Source organism: Macaca thibetana, chromosome 18, assembly GCF_024542745.1.
Source record: "Macaca thibetana thibetana isolate TM-01 chromosome 18, ASM2454274v1, whole genome shotgun sequence".
NCBI lineage: Eukaryota > Metazoa > Chordata > Mammalia > Primates > Cercopithecidae > Macaca > Macaca thibetana.
Window position 1 is genome coordinate 64,472,736 of NC_065595.1, and position 13,447 is coordinate 64,486,182.

The following is a 13,447-nucleotide window of genomic DNA, read 5'->3' on the forward strand; positions in this document are numbered from 1 at the left end:
GCTCTGCCATCTAAGTTTCTGTAAGTGCACCCTACAGTGTTCACACAACAAAATCATCTAATGATGCATTTCTCAGAATTTGTCTTCTTTGTTAAGGGACACATGACTATGTACATTTAAAAAAAATTATTCAGCTGAAAACAATAACAATGGTCAGTAAGTAGCAATAATTTCTAGTTATTGAAGACTAGACACACCCAGGACACAAGATATACACTTCCTGGTCTAGTAGAACTCAGAGCAGGCCAGGAAGACTATTTCACTTGACCTCCCACCAGCTGTGATGTCTCCAGCAAGACAGTTCCAGGAGCCTCAGTGCCTCACTATGGTCAACCTAGGCATAAGAGATTTTTCCAGGTGCTATTTTGGAAATGCAAATGGATAATTTTGCTGACAGTTTCAATTCCTTAATGTCCTACAAATAAGCTGAAAATAATAGAAGTTAGATGAGAAATACACCATTATATCATTCAATTTAGCTGCCAAGGGCCAATGTCAATGTATTCACGATTATGTAACATTTTACAATTCAGCAAAACATTTTTACAAAAATTATTTCTTTTTGAGACAGGGTTTTGCTCTGTCCCCCAGGCTGGAGTGCAGTGGGACCATCATGGCTCACCACAACCTCAAACTCCAGGGCTCCAGTAATCCTCCCACCTCAGTCTCCCAAGTAGCTGTGACTATAGGCACATGTCACCATGCCTGTGTAAGTTTTTAGCCTCCTTCCTTCCTTCCTTTTTCTTTCTTTCCCTCCTTCCTTCCTTCCTTCCCTCCCTCCCTCCCTCCCTCCCTCCCTCCTCCTCTTCTCTTCTCTTCTCTTCTCTTCTCTTCTCTTCTCTTCTCTTCTCTTCTCTTCTCTTCTCTCTCTCTCTCTCTCTCTCTCTCTCTCTCTCTCTCTCTCTCTCTCTTTCTTTCTTTCTTTCTTTCTTTCTTTCTTTCTTTCTTTCTTTCTAGATGGGATCTTGCTATGTTGTGCAGGCTGGCCTCAAACTCCTGGGTTCAGAAAATCCTCCCACCTCAACCAAACGTGCTGGGATTATAGGCATGAGCTACTATGCAAGGCTAAATTATTTCTTTTTATCCTTGCCAAAATGCTAAGATGGAAAGCAGGTAGATAATGTCCTCATTTTACAACTAAGCAAACTAAAGAAGAGACTACTTAGGTGACTTGCCCACAGTCACCCAACTAATAAGTTGTGCACTCAGTACAAAAACCCAGGTAACGTTATTTTTAATACCCTACAGCGAATTAACCTAGTGACTTACATTCACCTAAACTCAGTAAATTTTATAATATTTTGCTAATTAGAAAACTCTAAATTAATAAATTTACTTGTAAGTAGTCAAATGTTTATTTGATGAAATAATAAATAAACAAAATATCTTCAAGGAAAAGCAGCCACTATTCTCAAATACAGACAGCAACTGGAACTAAACTAGCAAAAGGCTGCTGGCAGAGACCTTTAGAAAATCTCCTACAACAAACAGACATATACTCCTTTATGATTAGTGCTTGTCAATTATGTATATAAATGACCCTGCTAGTAAACAACCCTGAGCCTTTGTCAACCACAAGCGAGTTTGCTTAAGCAAATTGCTGATGTAAAAACAATTCAATCAAATCCTGCGGGAATTATCACAAAATTAGAATCAGTGGATCCTGAGCCTAGAGTTTTAACAGTCTTAGGTGTGCTTCCTTCTCAGCTTTCCTGTAGCTAAATTATTAGCATACTTTCCCAAGGTTTAACCTTTGCTTTTCTTTTTAGATAACATAAAAAATTCCCCATGGAAATTAATTAGGATTATAAAAATAAATGACCGATGACAGTTTTATAATACTGAGCGTTGTTGCTATTCATACTCTTCCTTTGTGACATTATGCAAGATGATCATTCTGCCCTAATTTCCCTCTCTACTACATGTATCCCAAAAGGAAAGTTTAGCATCAAGAAGGTCAAAGCAGAAGAAAGTAGGAATTTTGCAACCACTACAAAGGTTAAGAGCAGACACTGCTTTGGTAAAATGTAGCTCCCTTGGGCTAATCCAAAACTGCATCTCCATATAAGTGTTTCTAGTTATTTCTATTTTCTTGGTCTTATAACAGACTTGTTATGATATAGCTATACTCTTCCACTAATTGGATCTGAAGGAAAGGATCCCTTATGTTAAGAGGAGAAAAAAATGCAAATATAATCTACGGCATTGAATATCAAGTGAGATGTGAAAAGCCTCAGAGAAGAGGAAGGTCGGAATGAATTGCAGGCCATGGCCCAGTGGAAAGTGGACTGAAGGGAGCAGTCAGAGGCTAACAGAGTGGTAAGAGTGTGGCAGATGTCTCAAGAGCCAAAAAAGAAAGAAAGAAAGAAAACCTCAAAGAGAAGCAGTGGTGACAAAAAGGATGGAGCAGAGACTTGGAAGCAAGAATGTGAAGCTCAGTTTCTGGAAGAATATATTCTGCTGATAGAAAACTCGGTTTCCGTCTAATTTTAAAACCTCAAAATGTTCAGCAGTGGATATTTCAAACTCCTACCCACAGTATGAAGTGGCAGATCGCCCTGGCCAACATGTCAGAATACCTGTGTTCTTCCGTGTGTTCATTACCAAAGAACAGCGCTCTTTATGGACCATGGGCATTGTGTCAAGGTGGCTATCAAAACCAGACTTCCACCACATCCCATTCTGCCCCTAATAGATACGTGCTCTTGGGGAAGCCAACGCTATTCAGAAAGGATTAGACTATACTAGAGAACTTCAAAGATTCCTTAGAGATTTAATGTCATACAAATTCTCGATGTACTTCCAAAACTATATCCCTGTGGCTTTTTATAATTTTAGAAATGACTCTGACTAGCCCAACCCACCCCTTATCAACACTGGTAATCATTTAATAGAGAAATATGAGTGTACTTCTGATTAGGAAACAAACTAATGCTGTCAGTAGTTACTGAATACAATCTTTTTTCATCAATTTAACTAATGTCCAGTTGTGTTTCTTTGACACTTCCCAGTGCATTTGTTTTGGTACATTCTTTAAAGTGGTCAGAAGAAGACTGGCAGGGTGGGTCACACTCTGGATTGAGGCAGGGCTCCATTTGTACTGAGGGCAAGTAGATGTCTAAGATGTCTGGGGGATTCTAACGATGCAAACACCTCTAAACTACATTGAAACCCTGAAGTAAGCCAGGGCCATGTATACATTCCTGGAGGCTGATTATAAAATAAAACATTTGAGGCTGAGCATGATGGCTCACACCTGAAATCCCAGCACTTTCAGAAGCTAAAGCAGGAAAATCACTTGAGACCAGAAGTTGAAGACCAACCTGGGCAATACAGTTTAAAATTATTTTAAAAATTATTTAAAAATTTTTTTTAAATAATTTAAAAAATACCTCGTCAAGGTAGTGTATGCCTATAGTCCCAGCTACTAAAGAGGCTGAGGCAGGAAAATCACTTAAGCCCAGGAGATCAATGTTGCAGTGTAGTGAGCTATAATTTCACACTGCATTCCACCCTGAGTGACAGACCAAGACCTTGGATCTTAAAGATAAAAAAAAAGTGAAATATTTGGAGTGAGATAGTTATATCTGTGCTTCAGAGAAAAGCAGTGGTAGAGGGAACTCTTACACACTGTTGGTGGGAATGTGAATTAGTACAACCTCTATGCAAACAGTAAGGAGATTTCTCAAAATCTCCATGAACTAAACTAAAACTAAACTAAAGCAGAACTATCATTCAACCCAGGAATCTCACTACTGGGTATCTACTAAAGGAAGATAAATAGTTCTGTCAAAAAGACATCTACACTCTTATGTTTATGTTTACACTGTTCACAAAAGTAAAGTCATGGAATCAACCTAAGTGATCATCAATGGTGAGTTGGATAAAGAAAATTCCATATACACCATGGAATACTATGTATCCACAAAAAGAAGGAAATCATGTCCTTTGTAGCAACATGGGTGCAGCTGGAGGCATTATCCTAAGTGAATTAACACAGAAACAGAAAATCAAATATCACATGTTTACAAGTGGGAGCTAAACACTTACAAGTGGGAGCTAAACAATGGGTACACATGAACATAAAGATGGAAAAATAGACACTGGGGATTCCAAAAATGGGGACACAGAGGAAGGGAAACGGATGAAAAACTACCTACTGGGCACTATGTTCACTGTTTGCGTGATGGGTTCTCTAGAAGTCCAAACCCCAGCATTATGCAGTATAATACAAACCTGTGCATGCGGCTCTTGAATCTAAATTTTTACAAAATGAAGTGTTTGCCATTCTCTGAATTAGCTGTGGATTTGGCTTTTTCTGTGTCTTCTACTTCCTGCTCCTCCTCCAAGATCCAGTAAGTCACAATCCATCCTAGCAGTCAACCCTCCTTGACATTACCAAGGGATGTGGACAGGAGGGCAGGAATAGCACTGTAAGCTCAGACCTCCTCTGACTGTCCTGACATGCCCTTCTCCTCTTCCCTACTTCCTCCATTCTGCTGCCTGGTTTATCTCTTAGCTTTTCACTTTCCAACCTGGCGTTCTGGCTCCTCCGATCTTCTGCCTGTCCCTGTGATTTTTTCCCCATGCAACAACTCTATTAAAATGACCCTACTTCCTCTATCCAGATTTTGCTTATATTTGCTTACCTCCTTTCTCAGGTCCTCATGACTTCCCCTAGCTACTTTATTGTCCTCTGATCTGATGCTTTTTCCCACATAGGAAAAGCTACTAGCTGAATTCCAGCTTCTAAGTGGTTGCCCACTAACCTCTCGAGACTCAGGAGACCTCACCAGCTGGCTGAGCCTGGAGACCTTGAAATCCAGAGGTGGCTACTGCAGGTTCTTCCCAGGTCGTGCCTGCCATCTTGTGGATATAGATGGTAACCACACCGAGGCTGAGCTCAAAACCCCCTTAAGGATCAAAGGACTTTGTTCCCTTAGTGAAAAACAAAACTACCTTAAATGCTGCCTTTTGCGTCATGCCGTGTCAAAAGGAATTGATCCTGCTTCTGCAGTCCTGAGGGTCTGCTCCATACTGATCCTGATGAAGGCATTTGGGTACCAGTCTCACAACATCTTCTATAAACCCTTCTATCCTGCAGAGCTCTTAGCACCATGCTTTTTATAAGCGCTTAGTAAATGTTCTGGGAAGTTGAGAATTTAAGCTGTTGAAACCATGGACCTATGATTAACTGGGAGATGACATCTTAATTGTAAGTCAAATGCTGCAATCCTTTGCTTACCAGTAAATTAGATTCCAAAAGGCTATTTTTAGATGTATGTGTTTGCGAGAAAGTTAAGCTTGCTGTCTCTTGATGTATTTCCATTAAATAAGAGTGTGAATCAGTCCTTTGAGGTTTTAAAACAAGGCATATTCTCATTTTCCTCATGGACAGTTCTATGAGCAACTTTTCTTTCTTTCTCTTCAGCTCCATTTTCTGCACTTATCCCTTGTCTTGATTGCTCTCTGTTTGCCTCCCTGCCCTTCCCCACCTCCCATCCATAGTACAGCTTTCTCTTCACCACTCTGCGGCCAGAGGCTGCTCTATGCAGACGGCGTCATTTGGCTCCCTACCCTCTGGCTTCCTGCTGGGTTGGGCCATGAGATGGGAAAACGCCCTCAGGAGATAAGGGGTAAAGAGGTGTTATGGACTAAAAATATGTGTCCCCTCAAAACTCATATGTTCAAGCTGTCACCCCCAGTACGACTGTACTTGGAGTCAGGAAGTAACTTAGGTTAAATGAGGTTATAAGGGCGGGTCCCTAATGCTACGAGATTGCTGGCTCTAGGAGAGCAGGACGAGATCTGTCTCTATCCTTCTCCCTGTTTCTCTTTCTGCCTCACTCTCTCTCTTCCTTCCTCCCTCCCTGCCTCACCACACACAGCTCAGAGGAGAGGTCATGTAAGGACAAAGCAACTGTCTGCAAGCCAGGAAGAGAACGCTCCCCAGAGGCTGAGCCCTGCTGGACCTTGATTTTGGACTTCCAGCCCCGGAAATATGAACAAGTAAATTTCTGTTGTTGAAGTCACCCAGTCTGTGGCTTTTTGTTGCAGCAGCCTGAGCCGACTAAGACACGAGGCTGCATTGTATATTCTTCTCTTCCCTCCCGGGCCCTTCTTTGATGCCTGCAGCTCTGCCTAGTTCCGGTACACAGCTTCCTCCCAGCTTGGAAGGCCTGGAAGAGGAAATTGCTCCCTGCTATCACTCCCTGCTATTAGTCCCAGTGTACCCCAGTCCTTCACGGTTCCCTTAAACCCGTCCACACCTCTGTAAATAGTTCCATCACTGAATAATTTTATTAAACCCTCTGGAGTGTGCCTTCTGTTTCCTTCTGGAACAAGGTCAGCGAATGTTTTCTGTAGAGGGCCAGGGAGTAACTATTTTAGGTTCTGCCTGCCATATGGTCTCTGCTACAATTACTCAACTGCCGTCGTACCACAAAAACAGCCACAGACAATATGTAAATAAATGAGTGTGGCCATGTTCCAATAAAACTTTATTTACAAAAGCAGGGGCCCTGCTGGTTTGGATTCAAGGACCCCGACTAATACACCCACTGACCACTCACTTTGATGCGCAATAGAAGTAGAAGGTGCTTTAAGCCAGCAAAACCATCTCAGTTTTGCTAGTTTGCAGCAAAAATGAAATCAAATGTTCTTTCTGTATGCTTAAAATTCAGAAATAAACTCCTAACCTCGTTTCGTGCTAACACTGGGTAAATAACCATTCAACATTAGTAATGATACTCTGGCTTGATCAAGCCAAGATTGGAAAAGCGTTTTGTTTCGCCAATCACCTCTTTTCATTTCTTGCTATTTTCAATTGATTACATAAGCACAACAGTTTTTATCTTTTGCGTGATTTGCTCTTTGTATAAAGGGCTTAAAGGGGGTGTTTACTTTCATCAAATTTCTTTCTAAAATAGCTCCCTGAATAGTAAACCCAATATGTGATATTATCAGAACACATATCCTCCTCTTGAGTGAAAAGAATATCACATTTTCTACCTAGTTCTGCAAATACACGCACATAGCTTGCATATGGTTAATTTGATATATGGATATATGTGTGTGTGTGACTTATGGAATCTAATAGATGTAATGTGATTCCATTCTAAGGAAGTAGAAGAGGGAAATGAAGAGCTTTAATGTGCCATAGAACATACTTCACATGTGCCATGTAACACACTTTATGTATATTATCTAAACACCTTACATGAGCCATATAACATGCTTTACATGTGCCATGTAACAGGCTTTATATGTGCCATCTAAAAATACTTCACACGTACCATATAGCACACTTCACATATGCCATATAACAGGCCTTACATATGCCATATAACACACTTTACAGGTGCCATATAAAATTTCCAATTTCCTCTATGGGAAAGGAAATTTGCTAAGCTAAGCCTTTTTTATGACAAAAAAAAAAGTCTAAGGTTTTTGGTGTAAAAAAAGTTTACTATCAAGGGCTGGACACCGTGGCTCATGTCTGCAATCCAAGCACTTTGGGAGGCCAAGGTGGGTGGATCACGAGATCAGGAGTTCAAGACCAGCCCAGCCAACAGGTGAAACCCTGTCTCTACTAAAAATACAAAAATTAGCTGGGTGTGGTGGCAGGTGCCTGTAATCCCACTACTCAGGAGGCTGAGGCAGGAGAATCACTTGAACCTGGGAGGCAGAGGTTGCAGTGAGCTGAGATCATACCATTGCACTCCAGCCTGGGTGACAGAGCAACACTCTGTCACAAAAAAATTTTTTAAAAAAATTACAATCAAATAGAGATCACACAATTGCCTGGGCTATCTCTGGAAGTGTGTATCAGAAGGTGAATGATGAGTAAATCTATATAGCTACAGTCATATGGTCTTATGAGTGGCTGAGAAAAACTAATCATGGGGATGATAAAGTTAAAGGATGGAAAAATTAAAGGCTTAGGCGAGCACTTTAGTGACTACATTAGTTTGCTATGGCTGCTGTCATGAATTGCCACAAACTTAGTGACTTAAAGTGACACAGATTTGTCATTCAGATCTAGGGGTCAGAGGTTCTCAAGTCAAGGTGTTGATAGGGCTGTGTTTCTTCTGGGGCCTCTGCAGGAGAATTTGTCTCTCATCTTTCCTATCTCCTAGAGCCCACCTACATTCTTTGACTTGTGGCCTCTTCTTCCACTTTCAAAGCCAGCAGCAGAGCATCTTCAGATCTCTCTCTCTCTCATTCATAAACACACACACACACACACACACACACACACACACACACACCCCTCTACTTCTACCATTGCATTTCTTTCTCTGCCTCTGAACCTCCCTCCTGTCTCCCTGTTACATGGACCCATGTGATTACATTCAGCCCACCCAGTTGATCTAGAATAATCCCCCCATCTTAAGATACTTCATCACAACTGCACAGTCGTGTAAGGTATCATAATCACAGATGCTGGGGGTTAGAACTTAACTCTTTGGGGGCCCATTACTCTGCCCACTACAGAGGTTGTTGCAGCAACTCCATTAACAACAGAGACTGACCAATTACACTAGAAACAAGGATGGTGTCTCTTTTGGATAAGGTTTCTATGCCAAAGTGCCACAGACCAAGTGGCTTAAACCACAGAAATGTATTGTCTGACAGTTCTGGAGCTAGAAAGTCTAAAATCAATACGTCAGCAGAATTGGTTTCTTCCATGGGCTGTTAGGGTAGGCTCTGTTCCAGGCCTCTCTTCCTGGCTTATAGATGGCTGTCTTCTCCCTGGATCTCCTTACATCTTCTTCCCTCTACGTGTGTCTGTCTCTGTGTCCAAGTTTCCCCCTTTTCTAAAAACATAGTCATACTGGATTGAAACCCACCATAATAACCTGGTTTTAACTTACCTCTGTAAAGAACATATCTCCAAATAAGGGCACATTATGAGGTATTTGAGTTCAGGATTTCAACGTATGAATTTGTGGGGGACATAATTCAACCCACAACATGAGGAGAGAAAGAAAGAGGTTTAAAGATTACTTGAAAAATATAATCCATGGGTCTTGTGATAGCAGAAGCTGTAAGGACAAAGGAAGGTTGAATGACAGGAGTGATGGTTATGGCATCAAAGGGTAAGAAATGCAGGAAAGTCTGGGGAAATAAGAGGTAGAGATTATGAGATTCAGTCATGTATCTGAGCAAAATGGATGCGTGTGTTTACCCCAAATTCACATATGACGGTATTTGAAGTTAAGGCCTTTGGAAGGTAATTAGGGTGAGATGAGCTCATTAGGGCGGGGCCTTCATGATAGGATTAGTGACTTTATAAGAAAAGGAAGAAAGGTATCTCTTCACGAGCTCGCACTGTCTCTTCACGAGCTCACACCAAGGAAAGGCCATGTGAGGACACTGTGAGAAGGTGGCTATCTGCAAGCCAAGAAAAGAGCCCTCACCACAGCCTGAATCCTTCCAGAACCTTGATCTTGGACTTCCCAGCCTACAGAACTGTGGGAAACAAGTGTCTGTTTAAGCCATGCCGACTCTGGTGCTGTGTGTTACAGCAGCCTGAATTGACTAAGACATACGTATTAAACATTTCAAGTTTGAGATAGCTGTGGAAAGTCCAAATAGAGGAGCAGATGTTTGTATAAAGGAATTTCAAGTTCAAGAAAGAGATTTGCATGAGACATGATAATTTGAAAATTATAAGTTTATCAGGGATTGAATAAATCAACCAAAGGTATTGTGTGACCACTGAGCAAAAAGCCCAAGGACTTAAGGAGTGAGCCACGGGAGAAGCACCCAGAGTCCGAAGAGGACAGTTGGGGTGAGCAAAAGGACTCAAGAGACAGCAGGGGCACTGAAGGCACAGGGAAGAAATGACCTGGAGAAGTGAAGGGAAGTAAGATCTGCAAAAGGCTTTTGGGTTTGGCAATGAGGCCCCTGTAGTGTCTGCTGCAGAACTTTCAATGGAGATTTGTGTCCATCCTAGTCCTGGAAGAAGCATATCCCAAGAAGGAATTAGAAGAGCAAGAAATTTGGGGTGGGACGAAGGATGGGATGATGGGATGAAGGATGAGTCTGACTGGGGGAAGAGCCTCTGCCTGTGACACGGGTGGGACACCTGTGAAGGGAGAGGGAGTGGGAAGGAGGACTGGGCAGGAAGTTCTTCAGTCTGCACTGCAGCTCTAAGAAAGTCTCAGTGAGGCCATTGGGAATGCCCGGAATAAGAGTGCCCACTGCAGGAGTCCCACACCAGGCAGAAATGGCCAGAGTTTAGTGTTCCATGTGGCCCAGCCCTGGACTATAGGTGTGGCCGCAGTGAGGCAGGTCTTATGGTTGCATCAACAGGAGGTTATCAACTCACTGCATTCCTCACAGAAGGTTCTATCTTGAAAGGAGGTCTGAGCAGGCTATTGTGAGACAAAGTAACAAGCGTATGTAAGAAGCCATGTTTGCTCATTTCTGCTTGCCAGCATCGTTTCACAAAGCCCCTGACTCTGTTACGATGTGCAGCTCTAAGATGATTTGAGGACAAAACAGGATGGAGACCATGGCCCCCACCATGTCTCTTGCCTGAATCACTAAATTCCTTAGAAAATAAATGACTCTAATTATTTCCTTTACCTACACGTATGATAATGTCTGGCACGGTTAGTGATTATACCTCTGTGATCTATAACAAATTGTACTCTCACACTCAAACTTTGCTGTGATTCCTCATCAAGGTAACTTCTGAAAAGGATTGATAGGATTTTGCACATACTAAACCCTCGCAAACTGTATATAAACAGTAAGCTGAAACACTTTTTGGACTAGTTTGATACAACTTCTCTAAATGGCTGCTCCCAGGCTATCGTCCTCAGTAAGACTTCTGAATAAAACTAACTTTCATTATTTAAAAGCTTGATATGTTTCTTTAGTTGGCAGTAGTGTCATGGCTGACAAAATTGGGTTTGGGGGTGATATGGGAAAGGATGAAATGGCGACTGTGAATCCATATGACTCTAGATCCTTGCATAACTAACCTCTTGAAAAGCTGAGGACCAAGAGAGTTGTGAGAAGTCTTCTAAGTAGAAACCTCCCCAGAACCAGCTGATGCTACTAAATTGTACAGTTAACAGAGGCCAGCAAGCGAGGTCTCTGTATGTCTGAATAGGGCAAAAGCAAGTCTAATACCTCTGTACTCTGGGGATTAATTTGTTTCAAGTGAGGCTGACAGACTTGATTCTGCATTCTCAGGTGACAGTGTCTATTGTTGTTGGCTTCAAGATCATAATGTCTAAGATTCTGCTCAACCAGATTGGGAAAAATAACTCTCTTGCAAGATGCCATAATTCCCGGGTGCTTCTGAAGCCTTAAATAGGACGGAATATTCAGGTGGTGCCATAAGAACATTGCTATGCAGGCTGTGAGAATAAAAATATGATGTTTCGCAATGTGCTGGTGGTTAAAGAGGATTAGATTTAGTTGAGGAATTTAGCTTTCATCTTTATATAGTTTGGATATTTGTCCTCACCCCCAAATCTCATGTTGAAATGTAATCCCCAGTGTTGGAGGTGGGGCCTGGTGGGAGGTGATTGGATCATGGGAGTGGATTTCTCAGGAATGGTTTGGCACCATCCAACTGGGGCTGTCCTTGTAATAGTGAGTTCTCATGACATCTGGATGTGTAAAGTGTGTGGCACTTCCCCTTGCTCGCTCTCTCTTGCTCTTGCTTTCATTGTGAGATGCCTATTCCCTCTTCGCCTTTTGCCATAAGTAAAAGCTTCCTCAGGCCTCCTCAGAAGCCGAGCAGATGCTGGTACCATGCATCCTGTACAGCCTGCAGAACCAGGAGCCAATTAAACTTATTTTCTTTATAAATCACCCAGTATCAGGTATTCCTTTATAGCAACTCAAGAACAGACTAACACACACTCTGTGGTAGATAATACAGCCACACTGTAAAGTTCTTACTTTACATATTTATCACAACTCATAGCTAGTTCTGGTCTGACACAGAGATAGGCACATCTCTCTGGTCCAAATGAATCCCTCAGAGGATTCTGGGAACAAGGACTGCTCAGTCTACAGCTGATCCTTAAGTCCAGAGAATGCATTGAGTTGTAACTGTAAAGGAATAGCTTCTAAGCAGAGATAGAAAGATTATCCCTTTAGAGATACTAGGAATATTCTCACTAAGGACATCAATTACTTTCTAAGTGGTGGTATTGCATCATGGCTAAGAGCTCAGATTCTGGACACCAGGAGGGCTCAAATTTTGTCTCCCTAATTTACTTGCGCTATGCCCTTGGGAAAATTATTTAACTCTCTGTGTTTAATTTCCTTACCTATAAAATCAATCTAATATATGTAAAATGAGTACTTGGTATATAATTAATAATAAAATGTCACTTGCCTTTACTATTATTTTTACCCATTTTAAACATCTCTTGAGGGATAAAATTTAAAATAGATATTCATATTGGCTTGCATTTGCATGAAGAAACTCTAGAGATATAAATAACAGACTCATAAAAGTGGTCACCTGTGGGAGTGGGAAGTGGAGGATGAGAACTGATTGAAAGCAAGAATTCTCCATGAGTATGTTTCCAGGCTGGGGGGGAAAAGCACTTAAAAACTGTAAACTTCTTTAGAACACCTCATAAATGTGCAGTTAAAATTGTCCCTCCCTAAAAGAAAATCGGAATAGACTTTTCTTGGCACATTCCAGTCTATGAGTATTTAAGCACCTCTCTTCCCCTTTCCTCTTCCTCCACTTTCCTTTCATTTTCTATTCCTCTGCCTCGTTTTCTTCTCTCACTGTTCCAAAAAATAGGTCAAAATCAAGACTTATTGATCCTGAGCTAGATACTTGTACTAACTCTAGATTTCTGTCTTTAAATTGCTTCTTTCTTGTCTTCCTTAATGAGGTACAGTAAGATGGCCCTGGGACTGCCCCTTGTTGGTGACAGGCAGCTTGCACACTAATGGCTCCCATTACAGGCATCTGTTAAGTACTTACCTCCTTCAATCCTCACATCAGTCCTGAGGTAGTTAGTGATGAGAAAACCAAGTCACAGGCAGTTCAACACTTCAAAGCCACTTAGTGACTGAGCCAGCATCAGGAACCAGCCTGGCTCCCGAGCCCTAACCAATGGCTCTGTGTTGCCTCAGCTTGGCTTTCAGCATTGGGTATAGGGCTCTTTCCTCACTTACTTGCCTTGGTCACCTTTCCTCACTATCAGAGGTATAAAATCTATGGTTCAGTGTGGAGACTAAAGCAACTCTATCTTGGATGCTAACCCACCATGTTGCCTTCTAATTGATTCCTGTTCTGGCAATGCCTCTAAGATATCCACTTTATCTACTGTTACCATAAATCCTGCCTTTAGGTCAAAACAATCTTGACCATAAATCTTGTCTTTAGGCAGAGTCACATAGCATTCTTGCCTTTCCCAGAGGGGTCGACTTAATTGTCCTACACATTTCTTCC